The sequence below is a fragment of the Chelonia mydas genome, chromosome 2, assembly GCF_015237465.2.
Source record: "Chelonia mydas isolate rCheMyd1 chromosome 2, rCheMyd1.pri.v2, whole genome shotgun sequence".
Lineage (NCBI taxonomy): Eukaryota > Metazoa > Chordata > Testudines > Cheloniidae > Chelonia > Chelonia mydas.
Genome location: NC_057850.1, coordinates 87,848,696 through 87,874,410, shown reverse-complemented (window position 1 = coordinate 87,874,410; position 25,715 = coordinate 87,848,696). Strand labels below are relative to the sequence as shown.

General features: G+C 40.4%; 1 protein-coding gene across 1 annotated transcript in view; it reads left to right on the top strand.

Moving 5' to 3' along the window:
• PIEZO2 (piezo type mechanosensitive ion channel component 2) overlaps positions 1-25,715 on the top strand; it is a 432,480-nt gene that overhangs the window by 107,767 nt on the left and 298,998 nt on the right. The gene's annotated exons all lie outside the window — the stretch shown is intronic.

Sequence of the window (25,715 nt, the reverse complement as noted above, 5' to 3'; positions counted from 1 at the left end):
GAGCCTGCACCCCAACCCCCTGCCTCAAACCGCAGCTCCATTCCTGCACTCCAAATCCCTCAGCCCGTGCCTGGAGCCCCCTCCTGCACCCCAGAGCCCATACCCCCTCCCACACCCCAACCTCTTGCCTCAACCTGCAGCCCCCTCCCACATTCCAAATTCCTCGGCCCCACCCTCCTGCAACCCTCACCCCAATGCCCACACCCCCAGATGGAGCCCTCACCCCTCCATGCCCCAACCCCCTGCCTCAACCTGCAGCCACCTCCTGCACCCTGAACCCCTCATTTCTGGCCCCACCCCAGAGCCCGCACCACAACCCTGAGCCCTCACCCCCTCCTGCACCCCAACCCCCTGCCCCAGCCTAATGAAAGTGAGGGAGGGAAGGGGAATGTAGTGCGAGGAGGGGAGAGGTGGGGCCTCAGAGAAGGGACGGGGCTAGGGTCTTCGGTTTTTTATTAGACAGTTGGCAACCCTAGTTACGTCATTCAAGGGGGTGACTTATACGCATCCCTTAGTGACATAACTTATGTCGACTTATCTGTAGTATAGCCATAGCCTCAGTAGTAAAATAAATAAATAAATGGAGAGCCTGCTTTTTAGGAAATCCTTGCTGGTGGAAATGAAGATGCCAATTTGCTTAAGTGCTTTGCTGAACAGGGATGGACTACTGAAACAGGGCCTAAATGGAAGAGGGATGGTGAGGAGTGTGGAATCTGTGTAACAGGAGGGTTCAATATATTGCTTGATATAATAGTTTTTTGGCACATAACTCACTGAGCCATGTCCAAATTTGTTAGCCTGGATTAGCTCTTTCTCTTCCTCAGACTTCTTCCAGCAGCATGAATTTTCATTAAAGTTATCCCATTAGCACAAGCTCTTTTTATTTAGAATCACAAGGCCTTGGCCACATGTCAGAAGAGCATAAAGAGTAGCTGAACTCTGATCGCACAAGTCCTCTCTGTCTAGTCCAAGATCCCTGGCTTGTGTAGCTATTATGTACATTGTGTACATTCAAAGATCAATGCTGAGAAACAGATCTTGTAAACAGTACACTTGTTTACCAGTCAGTTGAGAGTCTGTTAGTCTATACAGAAATTTTATCAGCACTAAAATTGTAGTCTGGTGAAAATAGTTAGATCAGTAGGAAAAGTTAGTGATGGTTGTAGTCCATTGATATTTGGAGTCAGTGTTTTTGCTGGTAGCACACAAAGGCCTGCATGTTTGTCTTGGTTCCTGAGATGCTCTTTTTTTTTCTTTTTTTTTTTTTAGTCTCTTTAGGAGATGCTATACTCATTTTTAATATAAACTGCCCTTTGAAATAAATGGAAATAATTTGACTCTGTTTTCAAGGTAAACTGAAGGGAGCACTGAAAAAAACAAAACCCCAAATTTCCTTCGTGACTTCTAACCAGCCATATTCACTTCAAAAATATTTTTGAAGAGGACTGTGCTAGCAACTTGTCAGAAAATCATTTCTGTAGTGAAATCTATTTAGCTCTTTCAAGTGTTGTTGTACAAGAAGGGCAATAAGATTCAGTGGGTGAAAAAAGAAATGAAACTTGTTTTCTGAAGTTTATCTGCAGTGCACTTCATGCTACTCTAATATTATGCCTCAAAGGGGCACAGCTGTCTAGGAAGCAAGGGCCTCCAGAGCTGCAGTGGGGAAGTAGGTCCTGTTATACTCTGTCCGCCCCCGCCCCACTTACTCTCCTACCTACCACTCTAGCCATGTGACCTAACTTATGGCAATAGGGCTGTGGCCCGTCTGGTGCTGCTAGTACTGCACTCAGCCCTAGTCAGTCCACCTGAATCCCCACCTCCTGTGTTCCACAGGGCAGCCAGCTGAATTATAGCTGCCTCCTGACTGTGGTGGAAGGCAGTGGGGATCATCTCTGTAATTTACTTGCCCAGCTGTAATTTAAATCTTTTACTTAAAGAGGCTTTTCTGTAGACACTGAATTCTTTTGATTGTAAAAATTTCCCTCAGCTATAAAAGCAATGAACACATTTCATTATGGGCATTTGGTGTTTGGCTGGCTGGTGGGTTTTTTTTTTTTTTGCAGTGTATAACTCTAGGGGTCTGATTCCAGTAAATTATACTTATTTATGAGTCAGATATTTATTATGGACTGCATCCGACAAGCAACTGGCAGCGCTGTGGTCAAAATAAAATAAAAATTGTAGCATAAAACAAATTTGGCCAGTAGATCAACATTATATTACATACCTGCCAACATCCTCTGACATAAACAGTAGATTGCAAATTTGAAAAAATACTCAAACATATGCATAATTCTGGCAGAAACCATCACAAGTACATACCTTCCCATTTTAAATGTATGCTATAGCAAGCTCTTAGGTGGGGGGAGATAATTGTGTGCATTTTTTGACAATCTATGATGTTTTCCAGACAGCAATCTAAGAAATAAAAATCCATGTCCTATTTCCTATTCTAATATATCCAGTATAGTTTGTATTCTTTTTTCATGGTGACAAGTCATAAAGAGGAGGAGGAGGAGGAGGAAGAGTGTCTATTAGTGCTACTTCTGGTTTAGTTATCATTCACTTAACCCAAAAAGTCGCAAGGAAATACAGAAAGTTGTGCTATTTAAAATAATCATGCACTAATGTCCTTAGAAGTGGTGCTGACATTTTAGTTTTACACTAGATGGTTAGGGATTCAGAAAACTACATCATCTCTTTCCGCTTCCCCATTTCTTTCAAAAGTATTTGCTTTCTGACCTTAGGTAACAATTAGAAAAATGTCAAGGTAGCCCCCACAGATTTTCACAGGATCTGATGCTGAACTATTAAAGTAAATGGAGGCCTTCCCTTTGAATTCAGTAAGTATAGGGTTAAGCCCACAGTAATTATTAATCTTAAATAGGGAAGAAATGAGATACCTGAGAAATATGGGCTTTATTTTGTAAAAGAAGAGAGAGAGGTGTTTGCTTAGAGATATTTGCCAGAATTCAATGGATCTGTGCTGGTTTACACCAGCAGGCGATCTGGTCCTTTTATCTTTAGAAAGAGCCTGGGATATCTGAATTAGGATAATCTAAATTAAGAGAAGTCAGGGAGACCTAGGATGACTTTGAAACATTTTAATATCTGGGCTAATTCTTAATATCGCTCTGATTTCATTACTTCCTTTGCATTGGGCCTGGGTCAGGAAAATCAGTGGATTGCTCTAGTTTCTCTCCAGATCTGTTGAAAGGGCCAAAAACCTATAGTCTTCAGGGAAAAACTGTAGACTTGTCCGATCTGATATTAACTTTAACATTAGTCTTGTTCTAACCACAAATAAGTCAGTCAGTGTTTTTTCATATTTAGAACAATTTTGAAGTTTTATAATGGGTAGCAAAAACCTCAAAATTGTAGTTGACTAAATGCTCCCAAAGAATATAATTACATATGTATCTTCTTAAGAACATAAGAATGGCCATACCAGATCAGACCAGTGATCCATCTAGCCCAGTATCATGTCTCCAACAGTGGCCAGTTCAGAGCTTCAGGAGGAGTGTATGGAAAAGGGAAGTTGGAGTGATCCATCTCTTTCTTCCCCTCCCAGCTTCTGGCAATCAGAGGTTTGAGTATGGGGTTACATCCCTAACCATCTTGTCTGATAGCCACTGATGGGCCTATCCTCCATAAACTTATCTAGTTCTTTTTTGAACCCAGTTATACTTTTGGCCATCACAACAAAACATGGCAATGAGTTCCAAGTGTATTCTGTGAAAAAGTACTTCCTCTTGTTTGTATTAAACCTGCTGCCTATTAATTTCATTGGGTGACCCCTGATTTTTGTATTGCGGCACAGGATAAATAACATTTATCTATTCACTTTTTCCACACCATTCATGATTTTATAGACTTCTATAATATCTCCCTTCAGTTGTCTCTTTTCTAAGCTGGTCACCCCTCATCTTTTTAGTCGTTTCCCCATATGGAAGCTGTTCCATACCCTTGACCTTCTGTGTAATTTTTCTGATTCTAATGTATCCTTTTTGAGATGGAGTGACCAGAACTGGACACAATATTCAAGGTATAGGGGTAACGATATTTTGCCTCTTATCTATCCCTTTCCTAATAGTTCCTAACGTTAGACTTTTTGACCATAGCTGCAAATTGAGCTGAAGTTCTCCGAGAATGATCCATGATGACTCCAAGATCTTTCTTGAATAGTGACAGCTAATTTAAAACCCACCATTATATATGTGTAGTTGGGATTGTTTTTTCTAGTGTGCATTACTTTGCACTTATTGTTTAATTTTATATGCCATTTTGTTGCCCTGTCACAGAGTTTTGTGAGATCCCTTTGTAACTCCTTTGCAGTCAACTTTGGACTTAACTACTGTGAATACTTTTATATTATCTGCAAACTTTGCTGCTTCACTGTTCACTCCCTTTTCCAGACCATTGTTCTATATGTTGAACAGCACAGGTACCAGTACAGATTCTTGGGAACCCTGCTGATTACCTCTCTCCATTGTGAAAACTGACCATTTATTCCTACCCTTTGTTTCCTATCTTTTAACCAGTTACTGATCCATGAGAGGACCTTCCCTCTTATCACATGACTACTTACTTTCTTAAGAACCTTTGGTGACAGACCTTTTCAAAAGCTTTCTGAAAATCCAAGTACATTATATTGACTGGATAACTCTTATCTGCATGCTTCTCTGTCAAAGAGTTCTTATAGATTGGTGAGGCATAGCTTCCATTTACAAAAGCTGTGTTAACTTTTCCCTGACAAATCATGTTTATCTATCTGACTGATAATTCTGTTCTTTACCATAGCTTCTACCAGTGTGCCTGGCACTGAAGTTAGGCTCAGTGGCCTGTAAGCATTTGGTTCCAATCTACGTTAAAAGTGTTGAGTTTACTGGAGAGCTAGCAGATTCCTTTTGAACTCAGGAAAATTAGTTTCCTTTCCATAGGCTCAGGCCCCACATTTTTGAAATAATAAAACTAATGAAAGGAAGAGAGAGAGAGAGGGTCATTTGACAAATCTTATGATGTAGAATAGGATGGATGGTGTGTATGATTGAGATACTCTTAATTGTGAAATTAGAATCTCAAAGGAGCACTGAGCTTGAGATAGTAAAAAGCCAGTGAAAGCAAGTTAAACAAATACTTCTGTTTGTAGTCGCACATGCCTCTCTGTGCTTCTTGCTCCTGCTTGCACAATTTAACTTGCACACACTCTCTCTCTCTTTATAGATATATGGCCTTTACTTTACTTCATTTAACAATTCTTATTTGTAGAAAACTTTATGCCAGTTAGGTAGGGGCAACTTTGAAGCTCCAGTGCTTTGTTCCATAACACATTTTTCCTTGGACAACGCTGTTACTGACAATGGGAGTAGGATGTGAGTGCAGGTATTGCATCAGAATCAGGCCCTATCTAATCAAAATCAGAGCTGGTTGGTCAAGTACCTCTTTTCTGTACAGCAGTGGACTCTGCATATTGTATGACCTGTACGTATTCTCCTTTGAAATGGGAAAAGGGTGTTATTTCTTAGGAGAAAGTATGTCATCCACTCACATCTTCCAGGCACTGAGGTGAATGAACAGACAATGGTAGGAATGGCATTATTTCATTTGAAGTCGCCTCTAGTCATCTGTTAAAAGAGTTATGGGGCTTGATGCACTCTAAATGCAGCCTAATATGCATTAAAGCTTCCATGTTTGTTAAAAGCACTATGTAAAGAGCTGTACTCAGGAAACCGTTTGTAATGCACAATAACTTTTATTGGTCCTAGAAAACCTAGGAACAATAGTACACATTCTTAAGTGCCATCGACTGGCACAGTACCTTAATTGTATCCATATGGGTACTGCATGGTTCAGTGGATATGGCACTGAATTGGGGGCCAGGAAATGTTGGCTCTGTATCTGACTTTGTGTGATCTTGAGCAAGTCACTTTGACCTGAGATTCCGATGTGAAAAATTGGGGTAATTATATGCACCTTCCTTTTCAAAATGCTTTGCAATTTACCACTGGACAGTGCAATATAAAATAACTTTTTTTTAATTAAAAACAAAATGAATATACTTTTAAACTAAGTCTTCTATATTCTTCTTCTGCAAAAATGATCAGACTATGCGTGTTTCAAGAAAAAGATAAAATTTAATTAAAATATTTCTGTGACTATTTTGTCCAAGACTACTGGTGGGCAGACTCTACACCAGTGATACTCGGTTACTTCTACCCGTGGGCTGATTTGAGAATTGTATGACAAGAGGCAGGCCATTTATGCAGAAGGCTGACCAAATAAAAATTTAAAAACTCTTCAGTTGCCAATAAATAAAGACTTTGATTGCAGCATAAATATTGGTGTTTCTATCTTTTAATAAAGTTTAGAAATCAACATTAGCAAACTGTGGCAAACTGTAATGGGAGAGGTGACATCCACGATCTCCAGCAAGCTTTGTGAAGGGTGGTTTGTAGGCAGTGAGGGCAAGGAACATACACTGGTGAAGATGCTCATCTGTCAGGCAGTTGCGATGTTGGTTTTTTATAATGTTCATGGTAGAAAACTCAGATTTGCAGAGGTATGTTGGTCGAAACATCATTAAAAGATAGATGGCTAGATTCTGGCTATTCTGAAACTGGTCAGCATATCGAGTCCAGAAATCACAAAGTCCCACTTCTCTGAATTTTGCGTGCAAGACATCTGAGCTCTTGAGCCTTACAATTTCTGATTGAAAGGCACCTTCATCAGTTGAATCAAGAATGTTATTTGCTTTAGAAGGGCAAGGTCCATTGGCAGAGATAACAAATGGCAGAGACAACAATAAACAAATAAAAGCAAGTCCTTTGGAATTTTAAAATTCTCAAATCACATTTTAAAATTTTTGATCAGATTGTTTAGGAATTCTTGCATCATTTTCGTTAAGGTTTCATCTGTAGCAACAGCACTCAATGTAGGAAAATGCAACATCAAGATTCCTCTGAAAGGCAGACACTTTTTCAAACAGATCCCCAACACTGCTTGCGCTGTGGCCAACTGGGCTTTTAGTGGCCTGGTCAACTATGCTGACCAGAGCTTCCAGGGTGCCTTTTTGCCTAGGTGTTCCTGTTGAAAACCGGACACCTGACAACCCTAGCGCCCAGCCAGCTGCTGCCGCTCTCCGACCTGGCACCTCTTTTATTACAAATTAAGCACTGCCAGTAAGTTAAGTTACAAGGAAAGTCATAGGCAAATGATAGGCAGCACATGACTGTTTGTGAATTTAATTACAAACATTTCCACACAGGAAGATTTAGCGGGCCACATGTGGCCTATGGGTCACCTATTGAGTATCACTGCTCTATATCCTCATGTCTGGAACAAGTCTGAATCTGTTAAACCATCATAGAAGGCTTTTTGTATCCTCTTTTTCAAGTTGTTGTTGTGTTCATTGCTTTCTTTTTCTCTACCAACTCTGGAGATACAGAGCTGATATTTTCCCTTGGGTGTGCATGCAAGGCTCCCATTTACTTCACCATCCTTCTGTCCAGGATTTGAATAGTCACTAATTTAGAAAATAAAACTAACATTAGTATTTGTTCAGGAAACCAAAAGCGTTAATGCCTCAAATCACCTGCATTGATCATGAATGAATGTTGGTGTAAAGCAGAGGTTTTCCTTTTCCATAGCAGGACACTCCTCCCATTTAACAATGTGGAAAGACAACAACCCCCTGGTAACTGTTTGCAACACCCAGGTTGTACACATATCTTAAGGATGCTCAGGTATGTAGTACATTATAGCACGAATAAGAAGAATGGTAAACTGGATCCTGTTAACTTCGGTACTTGGTACTTGGGTGAGGGAGAGGCAGGGCTCAGCAGCCCTGAGTACTTGGGTACTTGGAACTATGTAAAAGTAAATATATGCACACAAGGTACTAACTAGATTTTAGTTGTGGGCACGCACACTGTATCCTGATGTCACTAGGATAGGAACAGATACAGAAACCATAACAATTGGAATTGCTATCTGGCTTGGCTTTGGGGAGTTTACTCCAAGTCCTGACTTGGTGATTTGAACACATACAGTTTAAAAAAAAAAAAAGTGAGTACAGCACATATTGCTGACATCTAATGGGCATTTCATATGCATAGTTTTACAGGTCCTGGTCTATCTTTTAGAGCCAAATTCTATATACTCAGCTGGCAAAGAACAGAAAAAAAAGTGCTTTGGCTGAATTAATTCTGGCAGAGCAATTTTGAAACCCCCAAATTTCCCTCCCTGGAATTGCAGCAAAAAATAGTTAAAGATAATTTCTTCATTTTAAAATCAAAGGGTCTGCTTGTACATTCCAGATCTCCTCCTCTGCATATGGAAGGGGAGACTGGTTGCCTTGCAGTAGTGTTCCATAGCCATTTGCTTGGCCCTGTGGTGTGGCTCCAGGATCCATGTTGGGGGAGGAGGTGGGCAGTGGGTAGGTCAGGGCAAGAGTGGGTCAGTTAGGTACCATGCCCCTATTTTAGCCCTAAGGAAATGTCACCCAGAAAGGTTATACCGTTCCAAGCTGACTTCAAAATCTGGTGTGATAGAAATCCTTTTGTGTGTAGGATGGAAGTAGAGTGGAGGAGGGGGAGTAGGAGGTTGGTTCATCTTAAAAGCAAACACTTTGTCTAGGTAGCACTTCCCTATGAATCAGTGCTTGACTCAGTACCATAGCATGGTATTTGAGGGCACTAGAAGATTTGCACTTTGGATAAAATGTAAAACCAAAATCCTCACCTTTAGCACATAAAAACCTTCTGCCAACTTTTATCAAGAACAAGGCTATTCTGTTCTATTTAACATTGGTTAGCTAAACACCAAGTTGGGTAATTACTGTTAAGAGCTCCTTCTAAAGATCTACAGAAGGGAAGACATCAGTGTACAACAACAGGTTTCATTAATCCCACAAACCCCAAGAACCATGCTATATATTCTTGAGTGCCATCTGTTGGCACCTTATCTATTAATTATTTACATCTGCATGCACATCTTATTTATAGAGCACTCTTGTAGTGTTTGCATTTGGCCTACCCACTGTAAAGTCCCGTTGTGTAGTTTCTGGTGGTTTATGCTATTCAAGTCCTATCTTAAAGTGCTGTGTAGTGTTGCTTTGGACTGTTAAACAGTGGTCATGTTCCTTCCCAGAGACAGCTGCATTTCAGTGTTAGGCAAATTTATCTCTTTATATTCCTTGCCTATTTTACAGGACTTTTGTGGTTCTTTATAAAAGTGCATTGAGATACTAGGCTGAGATGCTATAATAGTGTCATGGAGTCAGAGTTTTAGGCCTTCAGGTCCTCTAGTCTGACCTCTGGCAATCTCATGCCACCAGTATCTCCCAGCGTCTGCACACTAAGCCCAACAGCCAAAATTAAACTACAGTATTACAGCCCTCAGAAGACTAAACTATCATGTGCCACAGGCAGAGAATAGGAGGAACTGAGGAGCAGTGTCTGAGGCCCCTGCAATGGCAGGGAAATGATTAACTGAAATATACCCAATAATCCTGGCAAGTGACCTGTACCCACATGCTGCAGAAGGAGGAGAAAAACCCCTGAGGTCACTGCCAATCTGATCTGGGGAAAAATTCCTTCCCAACCCCACATATGGTGATCAGTTAGGTACTGAGCATGTGAGCAAGAACCAGCCAGCTAAGCAGATGAGGGAGAATGTTCAGTACCCCCTCAGAGTACCAGCCCACTGTGTCCAGTGTCCCCTCTCTAGCATTTTGATGCTTCAGAAGAAGGAGACAACCCCCTCTCTCTCCCTCCCCTTACCCCACCCACAAAACAACCTTTCAGGATAAATTGGGAGTGGGTCCCTGCCTGATCCTGGCAGGTGACCAACTGAAGCCCTGAAGCGTGACCTTTTAGGAATGTAAGACATAAACTGGAAGTGAGAATCCAGGGCTGCTGAGCCCTGCCTCTCTCTCACCACCACCCCCAATCACCTCCTTCAGACAGTTGCACTCATAAATTTGTCTGTCTCTATCTTAAACCTAAGTTGTTTGCCTGCACAACTCCTATTAGGAGCCTGTTCTAGAATATCACTTATCTGATGGTTGGAAACTTCCTTCTAATTTCCAGCCTGAATTTGTTCATGTCCAGTTTATATCCATTTGTTTTTGTGCCAACACTGTCATTTAGCTTAAATAGCTCTTCATTCTCCCTTGTATTTACACTCTTGATATGTTTATAGGAATGCCTTGTACAGTGGCATTAATACCTCTCTATCTCTACTGGAAATGCCTCCTCCGATAGATCCTAAGATTGCATTTGCCTTTTGTGCAGGTGTATCACATTGGTGGCTCACAGTCCTCTTGTGATTGATCCACACACCCAAGGCTCTCTCCTCTTCCGTCATTTCCCACTAATGAGCCCACAGCTTGTAGCAGAAATTCTTATGATTAGACCCTAAGTGTATGGCTTTGCACTTTGTACTATTGAATTTTATCCCATTTCTGTCACTCCAGTCTTCCAGATCATCAGATCTTCCTGTATAATATTCTGATCCTCCTGTGTATTGGTGATGCCTCCCAACTTGGTATCATCAGCAAATTTCATTAGCGCACTCCTACTTTTTGTGCCAAGGAAATTAATTAAAATATTGAATAATATTGGTCCCAAGATGATTTTTGAGGAATTCCACTAGTAACCTTCCTCCAATCCAACAGTGAATTTTTCAGCACAATCTGTTGCCTTCTCCCCTTTAGCCAGCTCTTTAATCAACTTACAATGCCTGTACTGGTCCCCATTTTCTCTAATTTAACTAATAATTTACCTGTGTAGTACTGTGTTGAATGCTTTACTGAAGTCTGAGTATATTAGATCTACTTCATTTCCCATATCTAGTAATATCAGTTATTTTCTCAAACAAAGAAATCAGATTAGTCTGGGATGATCTACCTTTGGCAAACCCATGTATTGGTATTTTTAAATTATATTAGTTTACTGGTTATTTTTGAACGTATAACACCCTTACCCCTGTTGTATTGAATAAATAATGTAGCTCAGTTAAATATTGTTTAATATAGACTAAAGCCGTACTATATTAAAATTAGAGGAGTCAAAACCATACCTCAAATATGAATTTGCTAATTTGAATCCCTAGGTGTTCAAACCTGTATCTGTAGTATGGCTCCAAAACAGATCCGAACCAAAGGTCTTGTTTCTGGTTCAAACTGGTGCGAACACCTGTGTGAACAATCTCTTACTTCAGTTTGAGTGGTTTATTTTGGTTCAGCTTAAATTGATTGGGAATTGATTGGGAATCAATTTAAGATAAACTGCAATCAGCCATTCTTTAACCAAAATAAGTGTCCAAACAAAGTTTTGCACTGGTGCAACTAACTCAATTTAAAACTGATTTATGTTAAAATAGTACAACTTTGCCATGCAGAGAAGACCCTGGTTGTGAACACGGCCCCCTTTGTTCATCATTACTAATTAAGAAAATGAACCCTTTACCTTATTGTGTGGGTAACATTTTCAGAGTGGACAGTGTTCTCTTGCTGTGTAAAAGCCAAAACTTAGAAGCAATGAAAATATATCTAGAAATTGGTTAATAGGTCAAAAGAAGAGTTCATTTTTAGTCTGTGGTTGGAGGTCAGCACGCTACAATTAAAATGTGTGATTTTAGTAATTTAAAGTTATTGTGCAGTTTGCATATATTCATTGTCTGGGATCTCCCTTGTCTCTGCAGAGCAATGAGATTTTACTTGTTCAAAAGAAAGAATGAGGTACACCTGAGTAGCAACTTATCTGCACATTTTGAAGATAAATTTTGAGTCTCAGGTTGACTTAGTGAGATTCCTAAAATTGGGTTCTACTTCCTAGATTTTTTTTTCTTTTGCTTGATCTGTGGAATCTATCATTGTGTACATACTACATGAAGTTCTAAGTGGTCATGGTGCTCAGCATAGCACTAAGGACTAGAAATTATTACAGTATCAGTTTTTTTTTCTTTTGCAGTAGTAACAATTGAATTTTCACTCACTCTTAAATGAAGTAGAGATGGTACTTCATTTCTCCACTAGTACCTCAGTATTGGAGTGAAATGTGGAACATTTTCATCATATTCCTAAGACCTGTATGATCTATGGGTCTCCTAGGGTCCTGCACATACAGGGCCCCTGCAACTTCATACCACCTGACCAGCCACATACAGGGGCCCTGCAACTTCATACCACCTGACCAGTAGGGGGAATAGGCAGGTGGTGAGGGAGCTTGAAGCGAATATGCCCTTGCATAAGATTGCAGCTAAGGTCCACCTTGTGCTATTTCCCTTTATTTAGGGTGTTTCTGACTTGAGAAAAATCACTCACTGGCTAAGGACATCATCAGGAGGGTCTAGTTACATTGTTCTTTCTGTAAACTCCTTGGTTTGGCCATTCTAGCCAAATTATCACTATATCCCAATCTATAAAACACACAATTTAGAAAATGACGTGCCTAGAAGCAAAACCTCCCTCTTGTAAGGACAGAGCAAGTTTACCTAGATACTTTGCTGAGGCAGGTCAGATGAATTATAATTGGCTTCAACTGACACTCTGTAACAAGCTGTAGCACTCTATACCTTCAGCCATCTGGTGCTCAGAAAGGTGTGCAATTCTTTCCTTGGAAATATCAGAAATGTGTGATCTCATCCTTATAACTGAATGACCCAAATGATCAGCATAAACTGGGAGTGAATACATCAATAGGAAATAACTTTTGGGAAGTAAGTTCTTACCCTTATTTTTGATCAAAATAATTACTAGGAGCAATAGTTAATGTAGTAAAAAGGAATTTAGTTTAGGTATCTCCCCTCCATTGATGAAACTCTCATCTGCATCAGTGAGAACTTTGAATACATTTGGAGGGTGGAATATGGTACTTAAATCTTCAAGAGGTACAAAATTCTGCTTATATTTACAAAATCTGGATCAAAGTTTTACAACTGAGCTTGCTTCTCCCATCAAATTAAGCAGTTGACATACGAAAGAGATGTCATGAGCACAATGCAAATATGCTTTAGAGCCCATAAAGAGAATCTAATTTGCCCCAAATACTTGATTCTCCGGTGCAAGCCACTATTTTCATTCCAGCAGAAAAAAATTACTGTTTAGCAAAATCCACTTTTAACCTCTACTCTTTTATATGGTAAGTTTTTAATCTTTTCTGAATCTGCAAAACACAAATGGCCTATGTATGCTGGAGACAATGTGTTGATTATGAAAAGAGTAGTTGGGTGAGGTTAGGCAATGAAGTAGCCGAGTCACAGGATGTGCTCTATCTAGTGACCTTTGGGGTATTTTCTTGGGTATTTGAGGAAGAAGCAACCTGTAGAATTTGGGATATAATCTGAAGAGTCGTTTAATACAGTTTGGCAAGAAATTTTTTAGAGTGGGATAGATAGCCATACATATTATTATTGAGAGTTTTATATTCGTGAAAGAATTCAGATTATCAGCTGGGTACTTGCTGAGGCTATTATAATATAAATACATGTAATGATTTGGGCAATTAGATTCCATTATGACAGGCACACTGAAATCTATCGATAGGTATGGCTCTGGAATTACCAATAGAAAAGTATTCATATAAAATGTAATGGGCCTGAGTCTCATTCACACTAAGGCCCCTTTATTTCATTCTGGCAACATAAAAGGGTCTTAAAGTAAGTATAACGATAGCCCACTGTAAGTCCCCTTTACGTTCCGAGAATGACATAACGGGTCCTGAGTGTAAATGAAAATACTAGATTCATAGAGTTTGTGACCCGAAGTGACCATTAGATCATTTGGAATTATCTCCTGTTTATATCACTGGCTATTAAACTTCATCCAGTTATCCCAGTATGGATCCCAATAACTTGTATTTGACTGAAGCATATCTTCCAGAAAGGCATCCAATCTTGTGAGATAACTTCAAATCTATTCCTAGTGGCAGATGGATGCTTAATTTCCACTTGTCAGAAAAGGAAACTTCTCTTGTTGTAATGACAGAAGGGGGAAGGGATAACTCAGTGGTTTGAGCATTGGCCTGCTAAACCCAGGGTTGTGAGTTCAATCCTTGAGGGGGCCATTTAGGGATCTGGGGCAAAAACTGGGGACTGGTCCTGCTTTGAGCAGGGGGTTGGACTAGATGATCTCCTGAGGTCCCTTCCAACCCTGATATTCTATGATTCTGTGACAGTATAATACAACACAGCAAGTGATAGTACTGGAGAAACTGGTACATCAGTTTTGAACACATCAAAACCTGGCATATTAATATCAACCAGGCTTAATTCATTCATGTTTATAAATTGCTTTGAGATTTTTCTGATGGAAGATCCCATGCAAACTATTAGAATATATTTTGTGTGTGTGTGTGTATTTTATATTTATATATTTAAAATATAAAATAAATTATATAAGGGACATATAAGGGGGCCTTAGTGTAAATGATATATATGATATTTTAAATATGTTATCTACACGTGTATACGTATGTTTCATATCTGAGGAGTGTTGGAGCTCAGTAAGAGTTCTTTCATTCTAAAATGCAACATTATGAAGATTAATATCTAATTGCTTTGTATTTGAAGAGAACACTCCTGTTGCTTTTTAAAAATGTATGCGGTTGCTTATGAAAAAAGTGTGTGCACGTATTACCCATCAGATATGTTGTGGGTAGATCCTTCATTTGTCCTAAGAATCAATAGTGGACTGTTCAAGGAAGCCAAAAAGGATGTTAACAGCAATTTGATTTTTGAAGAATGTTCGTGATGTTTGTACTAATTTTGCATGCGCTTGGGAAATTATTTATCTGTGAGAGGAGGGTGTTATTCTACTTACACTGTATATAGAGAATATTTAGTGATATAGTGAAGTTATTTACACGGGTCATCTAGATATGTTACAGAAAATAATTCAAAGCATAAAATATCCTGCTAATCCTATCAAGATCATTAAAATGCTTCCTGATAGTGAAATTGGGTCAAAGGGCCAGGTCAACTCTAAGGGATACAGGGGTTTGTTTGTAATTGAATCCCCATGTATACACCCATGGCAGCAGTTGTCATCTGAGTAGGGTTGAACCATAGGGCAGGGTGGCAGTGGCCCAGCTGTGATCTTTCTGTGGGAATCCTGCTGGTGAAGGGGAGCTTTGGAATATGATCATGAGACCCAACAGGGTAAACCTTGCATTGCCTGTGAACTCCTAAGGGATGAATTGGGGCCCAATGTTTATTCTGGTGCTCGTTCATACAAATTTGCCTGGAATAGGAGTGCAGCCTAAGACTCAAATGCAGTCCAGAGTGTCAGACACCAAATGAAGCTTTCATCTACCTCCTCCCTGTAATTGCACAAGTTTTTAAGGTATGGTAAATTCAGGCAACAAACAGAAGTTCTGCTATCATGGGAGAAAAATGTATGAAAATGATGATAAGGTGCATTCATTTCTGATAAGAAATTTGTGTAAACCTATGTGAAGATTAGATGTGTCCCTCAGCCTCCTGGAAAGTTTCCAGGGCACTTGCAGCCCTCTATTTTAAGGTGCAGGGACACCAGTCTAGGATATTATGCAGTCCAACTCTGTGCAGATTCTGTCATTGTCACTTACATTGAACGCAAGCTTACTCCACCCTAGCTCGTAGAGAGACTATTGGTAGAGTAAGGCAGGGGTTCTCAACCTTTTTCTTGTTGAGGCCCCTCCAACATACTATTAAAAACTCCACGGCCCCTCTATGCCACAACAACTATTTTCCTGCATATAAAAGCCAAGGTCGGCATTAGGGGTTAGCAAGCAGGGCAGTTGCCCACAGCCCCACACCAGTTGTTCAGGCTTCAGCTTTGGCTTCAGCCCTTGGTGGCAGGGCTTTGGTTTTCTGCCTTGGACCCCAGTGAGTCTAATTCTGGCTCTGCTTGACAGACCCTCTGAAACCTGCTTCCGGCCCCCCGGGGGACCTAGGACCCCTCGTTGAGAACTCCTGGAGTAAGGTCCTATTTTATGTGAAGTAAGGGGTTTGGAATCTGCCACCTAGTTGGTCATGGGTGTGTCTGGGAAATACTGTAACAGCTGTATGAACGACTCATTTAGGTCAATGGAAATTACAAGTTTATCTTTATACCTGTTTATTGAGAGAGATTTGGAAAGACTCAACTCTAAAACCTAGTTTACGTATTATAAAAACAGGTTTTGACTTACAGGGATGCTACAAAACCTGTCTTTTCCCCTACATTTCTAATGACCCTACCACTTCCTTGGCTCTTCCACAACTGTGGATCCTGTTCCCCGCCCCAAATACTTGCAAGGAGCGCCTACTGAGGTGTTCCCCAGGGTGCGTAGGGAGCATAGAGCTCCTGTTCAGATTCCCCACCTCTCCTATATAGTTGAATTTGCCCAGTCAAAAAGGGACTCTGGCGGCTCTGGTCAGCACTGCTGACCAGGCCGCTAAAAGTCCAGTCAGCAGCGCAGTGGGGCTAAGGCAGGATCCCTGTCTGCCCTGGCTCTGTGCAGCTCCCAGAAGCAGCCGGCATGTTCAGCTCCGAGGCGCTGGGGCAGCCCCGGGGGCTCCTTGTGTTGCCCCCACCCTGAGTGCTGGAACCACAGCCAATGGGAGCTGTGGGAGTGGCGCCTGCGAGCGCAGAGCCCCTGGCACCTCTGCCTAGGAGCTGGACATGCCGGCTGCTTCCGGGAGTCGCCTGATATAAGTGGCACTCGGCCGGAGCCCAACCCTTCTCGCACCCTAATTCTCTTCCAGAGCCTGCACCCCAACCACCTGCCCCAGCCCTGAACCCCCTCCCATACCCAAATTCGCTCCTGGAGCCCATACCCTGTTCTGCACCTCAGCCTCCCCCCAGCCTGGAGCCCCCTCCTGCACTCCAAACCCCTCATCCCTGGCACCACCCCAGAGCCCACACCCCCTCCTGCACCCCAGCCTTGAGCCCCCTCCTGCACTCTGAACCCCTCGGCCCCAGCCTGGAGCCCCCTCCTGCACTCCAAACCCCTCATCCCTGGATCAACCCCAGAGCCAGCACCCCCAGCTGTAGCCCTCCCGCATCCCAGACTGGAGCCCCCTCCCGCACTGTGAACCTCTCCTTTCTGTCCCCACTCTGGAGCCTGCATCCCCAGCCGAAGCCCTCACCATCTCCTGCCCTCTGTCGCTCCTGCTCTCCCCCAACCCCTGTGCCAGAAAGTGAGTGAGGGTTGGGGAGAGCGAGCGACAGAGGGCAGGAGGATGGAGTGAGCGGGAGGGCAGGGCCTCAGAGAAGGGACAGGGCAAGTGTGTTTGTTTTTGTGCAATTAGAAAATTGGCAACCCTATGTAGGGCCGGAAAGGATCTCGAGAGGTCATCTCATCCAGCCCGCTGTGCTGAGACAGGACTAAGTATGCTTAGACCATGCCTGACATGTTTGTCTAACCTGTTGGAAAAAACCTGCAATGGTGGGGATTCCACAACTTCTCTTGGAAGCATATGCCAGAGCTTAGCTATCCTCAGAGAGAGAGAAATTTTCCTAAGGACTAATTTGAATTTTCCTTGATGCAGATTAAACCTATTATTTCTTGTCTTGCTTTCAGGAGGTATGGAGAAGAATTGATCACCATTCTCTTTATAACAGCCATTAACATATTTAAAGATTATCAGGTCCCCCCCTCAGTCATCTTTTCTCAAGACTAAATAAACCCAGTTTTTTTTAAACCTTTACTCATAGGTCAGGTTTTCTAAACTTTTTTAGAAATTTTTAATTCTAAAATTAATGCTTAATTTTTGTTGCTCTTCTCTAGACTTTCTCCAGTTCGTCCACATCTTTCTTCAAGTGTGGTGCCTAGAATTGGACACAGATGAGGCCTTACCCATGCTGAGTAGAACGAGACAATTACCTCCCATGTCTTACAAATGACACTCTGTTAGTATATCCCTGAATGATATTAACCTTTTCTCTACTGCATCACATTGGTGGCTCATATTAAATGCGTGGATTCACTATAAGCCCCAGTTCCTTTTCAGGAGTACTACTGTCTAGCCAGTTAATCCCCATTTTGTAGAAGTGCATCTGATTTTTTCCTTCCTAAGTGAAGTACTTTGTACATATCTTTATTGAATTTCATCTTGTTGATTTTAGACACATACTCCAATTTATCAAGGTCATTTTGAATTCTAATCCTGTCCTCCAAAATGCTTGCAACTCCTCCCAGCTTGGAGTCATCTGCAAATTTTATCAGCAAACTCTTCGCTGCATTATCCAAGTCATTAATGAAAATGTTGAAAAGTATTGGACTAAGGACATATCTCCCACTAGCTATATCATCTTGGTTTGAGAAAAAACCTTGATAACTACTCTTTGAGTATGGTCTTTTAACCACTTATGCTCTCACTTTATAGAGATTTTATCTAGACCACGTTTCCCTAGTTTTCTTATGAAAGTGTCATGTGGGACTGTATCAAAAGCCTGGCTAAAATCAAGATATATCTCACACACTGCTTTCCCCTCCTCCATCTACTAGGCCAGGAATCCAAGTGTGTGTGTGTGAGGAAGGAAAGGCCAGGATTCAACCCACATTGAATATGGAGATGTGCCTACCTTTAATGTCTCCTTGTGCTATGGTAAACTTGCTTCCTCTCTTTCCCATGAAAAGCATTCTCCTGGCTCATAAATTATTAATATTATAAATGAATTTTCTGTCTGGCAAGCTTCTCCAAACTAAATTATTGTTCTTTCACATAACACACCACATCGCATTATCCTGTTTATAATCGAGAAGGCACTTAATGTCTGTATAGTAACTTTGAAACATACTAATACGTTTCTGTTGTTAGTTCTTTTATATCTGTACATCTTGTTTCCTTTTATTAGCTTCACATGCCTTATTCCTGGAGGTCATGAAACCAAAGTCAGTGAGCTGATGGCAAATTTTATCAGCAGATCTCATGATTTGGCCCAATGGGAGATTTGCCTGAGTAAGGAATTCAGAATTTGGCTCCTAATGAACTCTGGGATATAGGGAAAATTCTGTGTTTATACTGAAGCACAATGAAAAGATTATTGCACTGAATGTGAAAATTCTAATACTAGCAGTAGAGAATCTTGCTTTTGAGTGAAGCTGTCTTGTGAGAATATTACTTCTGAGAAGGCTGCTTTGTGTTTATGAAGAAACTAAAGAAAGGGAATTACAGATATAATCTGAAAGAAGGGACCATGTTAAGGAAGAAATGGTCTCTCAGATCAGTCTGCAGCTCCAATATTCTGTTCAGTTTATGCTTGGTCTGACCACTGATAAAAATGGGAGTTCTGCACATGTAGGATGAGAATATCAAAATCAAGCTGTATCTTGCAGAGAGCAATTTTTGCCGTTATCTGCTAAAAGATAGTATTTATGCTGCATTACAACTGTTCACAGTGATTGTGAACAGAAAATAAATTATGGCAACCTTAGGGTGTTGTAAAACTGGGTGTCAGGGTGTCATCAACATTTGATGTGTGTCTAGAATATGATCCGTATAAATTCAGTGTCAGGGAAGGAGACCTTTTAACTCTGCAAGATGTAGTAATTAAGTAGTTTTATTTGCCTTATGAAATGAAGAAGAATCCTTGAAGACAAACAACTTTGTTTTTATTTACGTGTTAAAGAGTGACAGTGCATTGGAGTGGATGAATTTATTGCTGGTTGTATAAAATCAAATTAAATACTGTTGGAAAAATTGCACAATTGCTTGGTAATCATAATAATGTAATAAATAATAGAACCCTCCACCAATTTGAGGATTCATGACTTTAGCATCATATGCTTTTAGCTTCTGGCTACAGACTAGGTGCCCATCTCAGATCTGTGCAGTTGGTCCTTGAGGGCTTTCTCTATAACCTGAGTAGAGGGGGAAAGTTTACAAGACAGAGTGTGGAGGAGTAGGAAGCAGCTGGGCAAGATGGAGTGGGAAGCAAGGGGCATTGCCTTTCCTGATGACCAGCAGAGAGAGAGAGAGAGAGAGTGTATGTGTGTAAGTAAAGTATGAGGGGTGTTCATACCCCTGTGCAGCCTGGAGAAGCCCTCTTTCACCCAGATTGGCCTGGCAGCTACTTGTTACGGAAGGGATACATTTATCTGATAAATTGGATTGGAAAAGAATTTGAAGGCAAGCATTCTTTAAGGGAGCTGAAGAAGGGAGGGGTTGTGGACATCTAGCCTCCTTCACTCTCACATGAGGGGATGGCTGCAGTGTCTCAGCAATGGGATGGCTTGGATGAGGTCTGGGATTATATGGAAATGATCAAGGAAATGACGATGACCCGCACTGTAGAGTTTTTTGCTGGGTACTTCCATCTCTTTTAAGTTAATAAAGTTGTGGCCTAACCATACCACATCCACTGCATCCCGGAAGGACAGAGGTATGGGGAGAGAGAATGAGAGACTCTGACCGAATGCGTCCTTGTAGTCACACCCTACTGTAATAATCTGTGTGCAAGGCAAATCTGCATTTCAGCATGCACAGTGGCAGGGGGAGAGAGAGAGAATGATGGCACTTTCACCTCTAGACTCCATGTCACCTTCTTTACTGATTGAATAACTTTCTTTGAGGGGTACTGGACTATAAAAGAGGGATTGGACTTTAAAAGTGAAGGGGCAAAACACCCCAGGCTTGCCTGCGCATGCATTTGCGCTCTCTCTTTCTCTCTCACTTAAGATGACAAAGGAACCAGACCTTTGGACTTTGTGGGCAGATTCTGACTTGAGAATTTGGTCAGCAATGTTGCTGGGAAGCTGTGGTCGGGATTTTACCTTGAACCAAGTCTATCTTGTTAAGTTTTAGTTACTAGAAAGCGTTTTTTCTCTTGTAACCATTTCTGACTTTAGTGCCTTATACTTGTATTCACTTAAAAACTTTTTCTAGTTAAAAAAAAAATTAAACGAGTTTATTTATTTAAACTAATCCTCCAAATATTACGGATTTTTTTGCCATGCTGTATTAGGAGGAGAACATCACCAGACAGACATTTCAGTTGTTTTATTTAACTATTCCTCACCTCTCTCTTGATTTATTTATTGATTGATTTATTTAAAAACATTTTTGCTGTTAACAAACATGTTATCTCTGGAGACACAAATCCACAGTTTGAGAACTGCAAAACTAAGCATCTCTGGTGGTATATTCTAGACTGAGCACTGAGTCCCATTGGGTAGATATAAAGATTAACCTAAATAATCTATACAGAAGTCCCTGGGACCCCATAATATTGGGTCCCTAATCCATGAACTATTGGAACTCATTTACAAAACTTTTCTTAAACATTACATGAATATATTGTCTCATACTATAGAATTAGAATTTATAATCCCTGTTCCATGGTGAGATATCTTTGGGCTATAATGTATCTTAATTAAAACTATCTTTAGATAGGTTTTTTCCTCAAAAAGCATTTTATCAAAAAAATCCGATTTAGATAAAAAAAATCTGATTTATTTTGATTTTTTTTAAATAATTGATTTTTATTCACCCTGCTTGCAGGGGCAATGGACCTCTGATATCTGAACTGCCCAAGAGAGGGCTGGACAGTGCAGAACATGTGTTTTGGGGGAAAATCCTGGACTGGGAGTGTGATGGGGTCACCTTGCAAGTAGTAACCAAGGGTGGTGGAAGCCAGAGTGTTGACTGGAGTGTTGCTGCAGGCTGCAGCTATTCGCGGACACTCAGGGTGTGACCTGTGTGCTGTTTGGCTGTTTGTGAGGGGGCGCAGGTTGGGAGCTGCAGAAGGAGAGCACTGTGAGGCACCCAAGGTTGCAAGGCAGGTGGTGACGCAACCCCTTACTTGTCTGGATTGCAGAAACAAATTACTAACACAACACACTTTGAGTCAGGCAAAAAGAGTGATTTTTTTGAGGACGGTATTTTACATACAAAACCATTGTACTATTTAAATTCAGTACTAGCAGATCTCAGGTAAATATTATTTCTATATTACTTTAATTTGTAAGATGAATTTATATCATTTGCAAATCTTGTGCCTTGTGCCAGAATGTCATTAGGTTTGTGCTGAAATGCCAAACAATTACAAAGAAGGTAGGTTTTCAAAAGACTCAGATTTAAAACAATATTTTTATTCAGGGGAAATTATACTATCTCTATAGTTAAGGTTGCAGCCAGGATCCATTATAAGTCGTACTTGTAGCCAAATATAACTTTGGTTAGCCAACTTGCTCTAGCCTGAAAATTGCCATATTTACTCTATTTTACAGCTTTATATTTAGCCTTTAGACAGCTTTAGACAGTCTGAACCATGAGTGTTTTAGAATATTTATTCACCTTTCCTAAACTTTTAATTTCCATACTTTTAAAATGTTGATGTTTTGTAAAAACTAATTTTTGTGGTGTACAATCTTCCGAAAATTAACATTTTATCTTACAACGTAACGGTATTTTAAAGATAGGCACTGTAGTTCCAGTTATGTTTGATATCACACATTCAAGCTACACAGCATCTGAAATCTGTTCTTTACTAGTCTATAATAGAACGGTCACAATTAGTTCTTCTTTCTCAGCTCTCACCTTATTCCTCAATCATTCTTTTGTTGGCTTTGCGTTGCTGTTTGGCATGGATTTACTACTTAGGAAAAATGCCAGATTTTTAGCTCTCAAATTTGAAGTCCTGTATTTAGAGTAGATAGAGGAGTGGTAAGCTTCTCCATATCACTTTGCCAATGTGTTCAACACTGGATGGAGGAATAATTTCTGGTTGTGAAGGTCTTCATGCCAGTGCAATTTTTAGTTTGTATTGAGCCAAGCAGTGAGAGTACAAATCATGCTACATGTCAGTTTCCAAGCTTTCATTTTATCTTTTTGCTTTAAAGAAGTGGTATTCTTGTTTTGTCTGGTGCTTGGTTTTTAGTTTAACAATCCCGTCCTTTCCCCATATGAACTCAGTAATCAAATAGTTTTGGGTCTGGGGACCTGCGTGTTGCACAGGAGCCAAGCAGAATACTGACAGCAGTGTAACAACTGGTTATAGGAGACATGGTCATTGATGCTGTTTCTACATAAGGCCATACTCCAGTGAGGATACATGTGGATAGATGGTGATGCATCAGTAATTTTTATGGCAATGTCTGCCTCTGATGCCTACAGTGTCTCACATAGCAGTTTCTTTGGTCAAAGAAGATGGTGATGATCCTTTGCTGCCTCTTCTTTATCCATCTTCCATCTATTCCTTCAGAGTAAGAATCCCAAACAAAAACACAAACTTCTCTAAGTTGAACAAAACCAGGAGAATAACTTTTAAAATGTTTTTAGCATATAATCCAAGAATTCTTTATTACATTTTATATGTGCATGGAAGCAGTAGCTAGACTCAAAACAAAAATTGGGACATGAAGAAGGTTGATCTTGTGGTTAAGGCATTGGATTGGGACTTGGGAGATAAGTGTTCAAGTTCCTAACTCTGCTTCAGACTCCCAGTGTGACATGGAATAAATCTGATAAGCTCTTTGTGCCTCAGTTCTCCATCTCTAGGGATGATAATCCTTCCTTCATCTATTTTGTAGATTTCAATCTCTATGGGGCAGGGGCTTACTTACTGTGGAACTGTAGAGTGCCTTACAAAATGATGCCCTGATCTCAATTGGCAACCTCTAAATGCCACCAAAATATAAATAAACACTAAAACAGTAATTAAATAATACCTTATCAAATTTGCAAAACAAGGCACCAAGAAATATAGCATTTAAAAAAATACTCTGTTGGGGTTGGGGAAGGAATGAGGATGCCTATTTGTAGTGCCACTCTTCCTTTCCGGATGCATGAGTCATTTTCTACTACTTATAACCATTACAAGAAATGATGTATAACAACTGATAAGAATATAAGTCTATATTCCAGAGAGAAAGATTATTATGAATAAATAAACCAGGTACTCATTAATCTAGGTGTAAGTGCTTTAAAATTCTTATTTGCATTTCTGTGGTGTCTGTAGTAAGTTTTATAGCAAAGGAATTAACATATTAAATCCCTGTGGGCCAGATTTATAAAGGTATGTCTGTGCGTAAAGATGCAGGTGGATGTCTAGAGGGATTTCTAAAAGCACCTAAGCAGGTTAGGTGCTTATCGTTCATTGAAATCAACTTTGGTCTGAGCTTTTTAAAAGGGCATCCGGTTTTGGTTGGTTTTAGATTTTTTAGACATTGAAGTATCTCTCCTACTTGGGGTAATTACTGTAGTCCAACGTCCCTATTGATTCCATTGCAAGAGTTGGTCCTTGGTGGAATTTTTCTGAATATTTTTTGAAGGTTTCTTTCCAAACACATAGACTCCATGTTTTTTAAATGTCTGTTATGTGTTAAAAATATAACTGCATATGTTCAAGTTGTCTATCTTTATTAGACAGCTCAATGTAGATCTATCATGAGACCATTAGCAAAACTATTAGTTCTGAAGTCTCATTGTGCAGTAACATTGACACTAGAATAGAGTCTTAAAGCTACAGCACACTTGCGTATCATTAAATTGGTTTTCACCTTCAGGGTTTTTGCCTACAGGACAAAGCAACCCATGGTGTCATGATATTACAATGCAATGCATTATTAATAATATTCTGAATTACTCTAACATCCAAAAGCCCCAGCTAACATTGGGGGCCCACTTTGTGCATTCACTACCTGAGCTAAATTCAGGAGCTTGAAGCCTAAATTCTGCCCTCTACCAGAGAAAATGTTAACACTGTGTAATTCAGAGAGGAAATCTATCAGAGGGGACATGATAGTGGTTTATAATATAATATAATGAATGCTATGGAAGAGGTAAATGGGACAGTCCTAATAACCATTTAAAAAAAAACAATAGAACAAGAATGCACATCCAATGGAACAAGTGCTAAATTTAAAACTGATGAAAGGAACCACTTTTTTACACAATGAAGAATTACCCTGTGGAACCCACTGCCACAGGATTATATGGATAATGAAAAGACCTATAGTGTGAAAGTGTATTGCCCACATCATTATTTTTCTCATGCTCCAGGTCATAAGACAACCACTAGTGGCCAGATTTTCAAGTGTTCAGTACCCAGCAGCCCCACTTACTTTGATATCTAAATGGGAGCTGAGCTAACTTCAAAATCTGTTCTTAACTGCACAGGACTAAGAATCTCCCCATATAGGCTATAATTGTCCGTTACAGGAATCTTTGCATCTTTCTCTGATTGATTATGCAGCTGTTGAAAACACAATACTAGAGTAGATGGATCACTGGTGTAGTCCAGTGTGGCATTTCCTTCTTGGGGAAAGGAGGTTCTTCTTTAAGTGATTGCCCACATGGATTCCACTCTTGGTGCACATACACCCCAGATGCCACAAAGCTCGATTTTTTTGGCAAGCAGTATCAATTGGGGCCGTGCCTCCCCATGCAAGGGCATAAAGGATGGAGTGAGTGCCTTGGTTCCTTTCTACTGCCCATAGGAATAAGACAGCCCCTGCAGTATCCGTTGCCTTCTATCTGTGCACTGCGCTATTGTTAGTTAGTAGTCACATAGTTAGGTAGATAGTTATTGCCTACTGGCTATAAATAAAGTAAATATGTCGATGCTTTTTTTAGTTACATTTCAGTTTGAGACTAGGACCCTAACCCCAGCCATATAGGGATGCTTGCAACGTGGCAGAAGCTAAATCCCTAGGGTTCAAAACTTGCCCCTCCTGTGAAGCTTCGATGCCAGTTAACAGGCACCTTGGATGTTTGCATAAGACATCCTTCTGCAAAAGATGGCCTTC